This window comes from Rattus rattus, chromosome 11, assembly GCF_011064425.1.
Source record: "Rattus rattus isolate New Zealand chromosome 11, Rrattus_CSIRO_v1, whole genome shotgun sequence".
Taxonomy (NCBI): domain Eukaryota; kingdom Metazoa; phylum Chordata; class Mammalia; order Rodentia; family Muridae; genus Rattus; species Rattus rattus.
The window spans coordinates 36,635,123-36,645,215 of record NC_046164.1 but is presented as its reverse complement, the minus strand read 5'-3'; positions in this window follow the sequence as shown (position 1 = coordinate 36,645,215).

The window sequence follows — 10,093 nt, the reverse complement described above, 5'->3', positions numbered from 1 at the left end:
GCGGGAGCTCTCTATGTTTCATCTCAAAAGAATCAGAGTGGCCCATTGAATTCTCTGACATTCACAAAGCTGTTGACTCAAGCTCCACAGAAGCAGAGTTTCTGTGAGTTGGAGAGCAAGTCACATAATTAGCAGAACACAACCTTTTACAGATACCTTTTGACTTGGGCAAACCGTATAACAGTCTATCCTATTACCTTTTGAAGAAATTCCAAACAACTGAGAAGTTTCTAGGTTCTCACATGAATGGACAAAGAGTACACTAATTCTTTTTTCCTTAAATGATAGTAACATCGCCTCACAAACTTTAGTATACTGTTAAATATGAGTCAAATGAGAACTTAGCAGGTTAAAATGTTCAACAATATAGTCATAACTGCTGATATTATGAAACCACACAAGGTGGTAAATACCTATTCCATTAAAATAAAATAAAGATCCTTACCAATTTTACAATGAGTGTGCCCTGTTTAATGCCACATATCATTCTTTGCTTAGTAAGGATTACATAATGTGTATCTACCATGGATAAGTACTGCATTAGCATCAGAGTTGAAAATTCATCTCTTCTGTAAATATTATAAATTGGTAGTGATTGAAAGTTATCAGCATAACACTTATAAATGGCTTGGAAAAAAAGTCAGCTTAATAGCCAGGCTTCATATTTGTATATAATATACCTTTTTAGCTTTTAAATATCCATTGGGAAAATATGCCATTCAAAGTGTTCCTAGATGTTGCTCAATAAGATGATATTCAACACCTGAATATCATCTTATAAATCTCAGGAAGTTAGGTGAAATGGAAGGGACTATATCAGATGATTTAAAATATCAATTTAATAATAACTGGTTTTGAGCAATATTTGAGAGAAAGGTAATAATGGGGAAAAAGGGTAAAACTTGATTGAGAAATCTGAGGGAAAGGCAGATGAGAGTCAAGCAGGGATAAATAACATGAACGACTCTCATTAAAGACTTCTGAAAACCTACTGCAAGTGTGAAATGGAGATACTTTGTAACAGAAGAACAATGCTTCTCTTTGACATCAGAGGTTAACAAAGAAATTATCCACTGACTTTTTTTTGTTTTGGAGATGTTAATCAATGAGATTCTATAGAACATCAAGGATTACATGCAATTACTAATGATATTTTTCACAATTCAGGATTTGATATTAAGAGCCTATTGATGAAAACACCATATATATCAGTCATAGAATATGGAAAAAATCAAGTTTTTCTGCAACTGGAAGCCTCATCTGTCTTCACTAGCTTTCTTAGTAGTGAATGCTACTACAGGAGAAGAATAATCATCAATATTGCTCAGTTATAAACCCTTGGACTATAATAAATGTGGAGCAGGAAAAACATGCCCATTCATCTAATAGTGGCATAAATATCATTGGAACCACCAACTATTTTCTGATTAGATTATATTTAAGATATGAAATCATAGCTGCCATCATTAACAGTCCAGGAACCTATGGCTAAATCATGGACCCTAAAGGAGTACTTACTATATTCATATTCAACTAATTCCTAATGACTTATCCTCATACCTACAGAACACTACTCATTGGACAAGCTTTGATTTGCAGCACATAATGATAGGAGAGTGACCTAGAACTGAACAAGGATAAGAGTATAAGAGAAAGCAGAACGTAGATCCCTAAAGTGAACATACACCACAATCCTCCCCTCCCCCCGCCCATCAAGGCTGAATAATCCCTGTGGAAACGAAGACAGAAAGAGTCTAAGAGTCAGAGGCAGTGAATAAAACCACACAAACACTGATTTCTAGAAAGAAGAGGATATGTGTGCAAGCTTAAGACAGACGAACTTTCAGCATTGAGATGGGAGTTGTGTATGAGAGGAATGAGTCAGCTCTGGTAGATCACTCTGGCCTAAGCATGCGCAAGAGTAGCTTACGTGCCTGATAACACTAAAGGAAGCATGTCTGCTCCATAGAGTCAAATGACAACAGAGCACATGACAAGAACAACCAATCAGATGGTTCCAACTCCATGAAGCAAGTGGTCCTGGGCCAATGGGTCTTGGGCAGAGAGTACATAGGTTTTCTCAGTTCCTACATTAAATGAGTGTTTTGCCACTGGCTTGACTCCCAGATTCTGTGTTGTTGACTCTGAGTATTCTTACTGCTGCTTCCAAAGGGTCTTGTTGGGGTATCAAGCAATAGTTGGTCACATAATCCTACCCTTATCCACAAAGGTACTAGAAATCGTTAGCTGTTAGGAGAGGGAGATATAGTTTTCTCAAAGAATATTGATACTGATTAAGTTGACCATGCTCCAGTAAAATATCACACATTTCAGAATTTTGGGGCAGTAATGGGGGTGAGGGAGAAAGTTCACTGGTAGTGCAATAGGACATGTATCTGGGAATAGTGGGGAAAGGATAAATATGATCAAAAACCATTTTAGGAAACTCAACAAACTAACAGAATTTAAATAGAAACACACTTGTATTTTTGACAAGTTATTGACATTGGAAGATAAAACAGAGAAAAAAGAAGAGGAAATTGTGGACATTGAACTCAGTCAACTAGATGATGCTCTGCTATTTAAGTCAAATCATGATTCAGTTTCAGGTCCGGGGAACATTGTTCAGCAAGAATTTTGAGAAAAATTCTGTTCTTTGAAATCTCTTCACAGCTGATAGCTTCTGCCAGGGTTGGGGTAGACAAAAGATTTAGTTTTCTGTAAGGAGCTAGCTACTAGGAGTTTGACTATGCTCCAATGAGTATATGGGCAAGACAAATGAGACTTGGTGGTTTCGGTTGTATGTTTTTGTTTTTTTTTTTTTTCTGTTTTCTTTTTTCTTTTCTTTTCTGTAATGCACACAAATATGGGAGGGTGGACTTGGGAGAGACAGAAAGCAAGTGTGCTCAGGGCACATTGAATGAAACTCACAAATAATTAACAAAATCATTATGTTAAAGAACAACAATAAAACCTTCCCTGAAAAAGTATCAGTTTGGTTTATTACAGTAGCTAAATTAACTGACTTCCTTGACCATGAACTTCAATTACAGTCATTCCTGTTAATTCTATCTGAATAGTTTTCCCTATATTTATGCTTCAGTGTCTCATTCTTGGTTGTGACGTACTCTATAAGTTCTATGTAGACTGTGTTTTCATTACTTTCATTCAGACCACTCCGGAAGTTTTTCTAGAGTCTACATCAGTTCTTTTTAGGAAATCTTACAGAGATAAAAGGCTGAAATAATGGTGCATAAGGGAGGCATTCAGCATGACGACTTTAGGTAGGCATCACTGAGTTCATGGTTACATGATGCAGAAATCATGAGGTCGTCAATACAATCATCATGCTTTTAGTCTCAGCAGACTTTTCAAGATTTGAAATGATGTAGACATATTAGTATAAGACTTCTTTTTATTTTATAGTAGTGTTTTATGTTACATTTTAATGTAAAAGAATTATAAACTATTTTGATTCACTATGATATAACTACATATGTATGTATATATATACATATTATACATTGAATATATATTATATGTTGAAATATATATATATATACATATATATATATGCAGTTCACTTTCTTTTAATAACTTTGAAGAAGGCATCCCCAAGAATACTTTGGGATCTTCTGATTGTAAAAACTTCATTCAAGTTAAAAACTTTAGGTATCACACTCAGTTCTTGGCAAGAATGAGAAAATGGATTATAGAATTTGGGGAATTCTAAAAGCTATTAATTTAGAAATAGTATGTAAGTTTTAACTAAAACAAAAGTGTTCACAGTAATCAACAAGGCAATTTTTTAAAAAATGGAGCTGTTATATTAATAGGAGTTAGATTCAAAGCAAAATTTAAGTATAATCAGCATCATGATTTGATTAATAGTGAATCAGCTAATGATAATCATAACTTTTAAAAAGAGTGTGAGAGCCATTAAAGGTAATTTTATATTTTGATTATTTTCAGGGACTGTCTACATTCTCCCCAATCCTATTTCCCTCTCTCCCTCCATCTTTCCTTTCATCTGTCTATCCTTTCTTCTTCCCTTCCTCCCTTTCTTCTTACTTCTGTCTACCTGTCTCTTGTTTCTCCTTCTTTCTTGCTTCTGCTTCCACATGGTATAAAAGGCAGCCTAAGACCACTGAAGTGTGAAAAGGCAACAAAATTAAAACTAAGAGATAGATATTCTTATTTTGTCTATTGAAGTTTCCTCTGAAATTGTCAAAGACTTTAGTGAGGAACAGTATTCTTTGTTTCTCAAAAGTTACACAAGAAAGTGTATCTTAAAAATATATATATATATATACAAATATGTAAAAATATCTATTACTTATACACATATTTACTCTTATCCATGCAGTCAGAAAGTTAAGTTCATGTTATATCAGTATAAAATACATTAAGCGTTTTAAAAATGTTGATATTAGAAATAAATTAAATAAATTAATCATAAATATTTTAATTTTATTACCAACCTTCATGCCTCCAAATAACATTTTTTTTGCATTTTCTAACCATCTACTCATAAAAACCAAAACTAGAATCATGGGAGAATGAAGAAATATCTCTGAGTATAAATGTATGTACCACTGGCAACAGGTAAATATCATAATTTTTATTCCTTTCTCATTGATGTTTATAAAGACATATTTGTTTTATTTATGAATATATATGTATATGTATGTATATACACACACATATATATATATATATACATGTATATATATATGCATATGCAAGTATCACACATGTTTGGAGGCAGAGATCAGAAATGGGCATCTATTCCTTTTACAGCTGAGTTACAAATGTTTGTGATTGCTGTACTTGGGTGGTAGGATTGAGCTTGACATGTTTGGAAGAAAAGCAAGTGCTCTTAAATGCTATACCATCTCTTTAGGCCCTACTTTAGACATTTTACTTTTGTGTGTGTGTGTGTGAAATGTGTCATATGTATTTTAAGCTAGGAAAGAATTGCAAAGAGCTTTTATCCGTTTAAAATTATATTTAATTTCATTATTACAGAAATTATTCTATTTGGACAAAACCATTTCAGAAGAATAGTATTAAATCTATCTTATAACTTGCATATTATGTTGTAAAAGCTGGCATGTAGATATCAGTTTTGTTTCTCTGCTTATAGTATAAAAAATAAATGAAGTTGTATCCATAAGCCACTTAAAGCAGGCTGAACAAAATAGTAACTATTCAATACACTTTTGCAAACAAGAATATCTGTTTAGGTGTATAACTTATTGTCACTTTATTAAACTTTAATATTAACAGCCTAAAAGGGCATATAATTTTCTGGTTTATTATTTTAAAAGTAGATTTTCATTAATTCCATGAAAGCCAGTGCATGTTATATTTAAATATGCATATAACTTGTCTGGGTGAGTGCTTGAATTACTTTGGTAGTTTAATTTCATATTTTTTTAAAAGATGGATCAAAGCATTATGAAAGTATTAACAGTAAAACCTATATGTGACATTAAGCTCATGGAATAAAAAGTTCCAAGGAACCGTTACTGACATATTGCAGTAAGAAACAGTATTTCTTTCTCACAGCAATTATTTTTTAATGCAGCCCCTTCCTCCACTATTCCATAGACTACAGCATACTGTGTGTGATTTGTCAGTAGCTTGTGATAGACCAGGCAGTAATTTAGTAAGTATTAAGAAACATTTCCACAAGAATACATCAGTAAGGCGTTCTCAAAAATAGACTCTGTTCTTTTGAGACAGAGTCTCAAGTATCTTAGATCAGACTCAAAATCCAATCTGATCACTTAGAACTCTGGTCATTCTGTCCCTCTTTCTGGAGAACTGGGTTACAGGCAGGCAGCACTATGGTCCACAGTAAGAAGTGGACCCTTACAAAGAGACAATGGTCTTTAAGATCAAACAAATTTGTCAGTCAATTGTGACTTCTCTCTGAGTTAGTATTTCTGAGATTTTTAAGTCAGAACTTCAATTATTTCCATATTTAATTTTCCTGTTAATACAATAACATCTCTTTAAAAATTAATGATACCAATGATATATAATCAATTTAATTGATAATATTTACTTTTGTTCTTAAAGATATAAGAATAGAAAGAACAATTATATTATGGTCTAATAATCTTGAAGAAATAAACAGTATGAATACATGTCTATCATTTAACACAATGTTATTTTTAATTTTCAATTATACTTTTTCCATGTCATGAATTATTTGGTTGTAGAAACATATAGAAAGAAATAAGGAAAACTTATTTTATGAGATAAAATAAGGGATTTTATGACAAAATTTATTCTGCTAGTTTACCAAGAGAACAAAAGTCAATGAGAAACAAATAAGGTGGCTGAAGAAACACATATGAGTCATAAGGAAAAGGAGTCTGCTCAAATGAATTTTTACTTTCTTTATCTCATTGTTCCCCAGTTTTAATGCTGAAATCCCTACCCAGGTCTGGTTTATTAGGAGAGACTTCAGAGTCTATCAATTCTTGTGTCTTAATCTCAAATGCTTAGAGTAGTTTATACAAAGTTAAAATTTGGTCTTTGAAAAAAGTGACAAGAGAGATAAACCCTTAGCCAGATTAACCAGAGGGCACATAAAGAGTTTCCAAACTAAAATAAGAAATGAAAGGGAAACATAACAACAGAAACTGAGGAAATTAAAAAAAAATCCTCGATCCTACTACAAAAGCCTATACTCAACAAAACTGGAAAATTTGGATGAAATGGACAATATTCTAGACAAATATAAGATACCAAATTAAATCAGGATCAGTTAAATCATCTAAACAGCTGTATAACCCCTAAAGAAGTAGAAGCAGTTGTGGCTGAGAAGTACCTAAAGAAATGTTCAACATCTTTAGTCATCAGGGAAATGCAAATAAAAACAACCCTGAGATGCCACCTCACACCAGTCAGAATGGCTAAGATCAAAAGCTCAGATGACAGCAGATGCCTGAAAGGATATGAAAAAGAGGAACACTACTCTATTGTTGGTGCAAACGCAACATGGTACAACCACTCTGGAAATTAGTAGGGCAGTTTCAGAAATTTGGACATAGGACCCAGCTATACGACTCCTAGAAATACACACAAAAAATGCTCCAACATATAACAAGGACACATGTGCAACTATGTTCACAGTAGCCTTATTTATAATAGCCAGAAGCTGGAAAGAACCCAGATGACCTTCAACAGAGGAATGGATACAGAAAATGTGGTACGTTTCCACAATGGAGTACTACTGAGCTATTAATAACAATGACTTCAGGGTTGTTTTAATTTGCATTTCCCAGATGACTAAGGATGTTAAACATTTCTTTAAGTGCTCAGCCATTCGTTATTCCTCAGTTGAGAATTCTTTGTTTAACTCTGTACCCCCTTTTTAAAAATAGGATTATTTGATTCTCTTGAGTTTAACTTCGTGAGGTATCTGTATATATTAGATATTAGCCCTTTATCAGATGTAGGATTGGTAAAGACCTTTTCCCAATCTGTTGTTTGCCGTATTGTCCAATGAACAGTGTCCTTTGCCTCACAAAAGCTTTGTAATTTTATGAGGTCCCATTTGTCAATTGTTGATCTTGGCCATTCGACTGGTGTGAGGTCGAATCTCAGGGTTGTTTTGATTTGCACTTCCCTGATGACTCAGGATATTGAACATTTCTTTAAGTGCTTCTCAGCCATTCAATATTCCTCAGCTGAGAATTCTTTGTTTAGCTCTCTACCCCCTTTTTTATTGGGTTATTTGGCTCTCTGGAGTCTATCTTCTTGAGTTCTTCGTATATTTTGGATATTAGTCCTCTATCAGTGTAGGATTGGTAAAGCTCTTTTACTAATCTGTTGGTTGCCATTTTGTCCTAATGACAGTGTCCTTTGCCTTACAGAAGCTTTGCAGTTTTATAAGGTCCCATTTGTTGATTCTTGATCTCAAAGCAAAAGTCATTGGAGTTTGGTTCAAGAATTTTCCCATTTGCCCATGTGTTCGAGGCTCTTCCCCACTTTTTCATCTATTAGTTTGAGTGTATCTGGTTTTATGTGGAGGTCCTTGATCCATTTCGACTTAAGCTTTGTACAGGTCTATAAAAATGGGTCCTTTTGCATTAGTCTACATTCTGACCTCCAGTTGAACTAGCACCATTTGTTGAAAATGCTATCTTTTTTTTGCAGTGGATGGTTTTAGCTCCTTTTTCAAAGATCAAGTGACTATAGCTCTGTGGGTTAATTTCTGGGTCTTCAATTCTATTCTGTTGATCCACCTGCCTGTCTCTGTACCAATACCATAAGGTTTTTATAGCTATTGCTCTGTAATTGTGAGGTCAGGGATAGTGATTCCCCCAGAAATTCTTTTATTGGTGAGGATAGTTCCACTCTCCTGGGTTTCTTGTTATTCCAAATGAATTTGCAAATTGCTCTTTCTAACTCTATGAAGAATTGAGTTGGAATATTTATGGAGACTGCATTGAATTGAGCATTCCTTTTTGCAAAATGGCCATTTTTACTATATTAATCCTATTAATCCATGAGCATGTGAAGTATTTCCATCTTCTGAGATATTCTTCAGCTTCTTTCTTCAGAGACATGAAGTTATTGTCATACAGAATTTTCACTTGCTTAGTTAGAGTCATACCAAGTTATTTTATATTATTTGGGACAATTGTGAAGGGAGTCATTTCCCTAATTTCTTTCTCAGCCTGTTTATCCTTTGATTAGAGGAAGGCTACTGATTTGTTTGAGTTAATTTTATATTCATTCACTTTGCTGAAGTTGTTTATCAGGCTGTATAACACTCTGGTGGAATTTTTTGGATCAATTAATTATACGATCATATCATCTGCAAATAGTGGTATTTTGATGTCTTCCTTTCCAATTTGTATCCATTTGACCTTCCTTTGTCTTTTGATTGCTCTAGCTAGACCTGAGTACTGTGTTGAATAAGTAGGGAGAGAATGAGCAGCCTTGTGTAGTGTCTGATTTTAGTATAATTGCTTCTAGTTTCTCTCCATTTAGTTAGATGTTGGCTACTGGTTTGTTGTGTGTTGCCTTTACTATGTTTAGATATGGGCCTTGAATTCCTGATCTTTCCAAGAGTTGTAACATGAAGAGGTGTTGAATTTTGCAAATGCTTTCTCAGTATCTAAGGAGATGATAAAGTGTTTGTTTTTTCTTTGAGTTTGTTTATATAGTAGATTATATTGATGTATTTCCATATATTGACCCAACCCTACATCCCTTGGATGAAGCCTACTTAATCATGATGGATGATAGTTTTGGTGTGTTCTTGGATACAGAATGTTAATGAGTATCTTTATATCAATATTCTTAAGGGAAATTGGTCTTTGTTGGGTCTTTGTGTGGTTTAGGTAAAAGCTTAATTGTGGCTTCATAGAAAGAATTAGGTAATATTCCTTTTGTTTCTATTTTGTGGAGTAGTTTAGACAGTATTGTCATTAGGTCTTCTATGAAGGCCTGATAGAATTCTGCAGTAAACCCATTTAGTCCTTGGCTCTTTTGGTTGGGAGACTTTTAATGACCTCCTCTATGTCTTTAGGGGTTATGTGACAGCTTAGATGGTTCACCTGATCCTGGTTTAACTTCAGTACCTGGTACCTGACTAGAAAACTGTCCATTTCCTCCAGATTTTCCAGTTTTGTTGAGTATAGGCCTTTGCAGTAGGATCTGATGATTTTTTTTAATTTCCTCAGTTTCTGTTGTTATATCTCCCTTGCCCTTTCTTATTTTGTTAATTTGGATACTTTCTCTGTGCCCTCTGGTTTATCTGGTAAAGGGTTTATTTATCTTGTTAATTTTCTCAAAAAAATCACCTCCTGGTTCTGTTGATTCTTTGTATAGTTCTTTTCGTTTCTACTTGGTATATTTCAGCCTGAGTTTGAGTATTTCTTTTTTTTTTTTTTTTTTTTTTTTTGGTTCTTTTTTTTGGGGCTGGGGACCCAACCCAGGGCCTTTCCCTTCCTAGGTAAGCGCTCTACCACTGAGCTAAATCCCCCAGCCCCAAGTATTTCTTGCTATATCTTCTCTTCTTGGTGTATTTGCTTCTTTTTGTTCTAGAGCATTTAGGTGTGCTGTC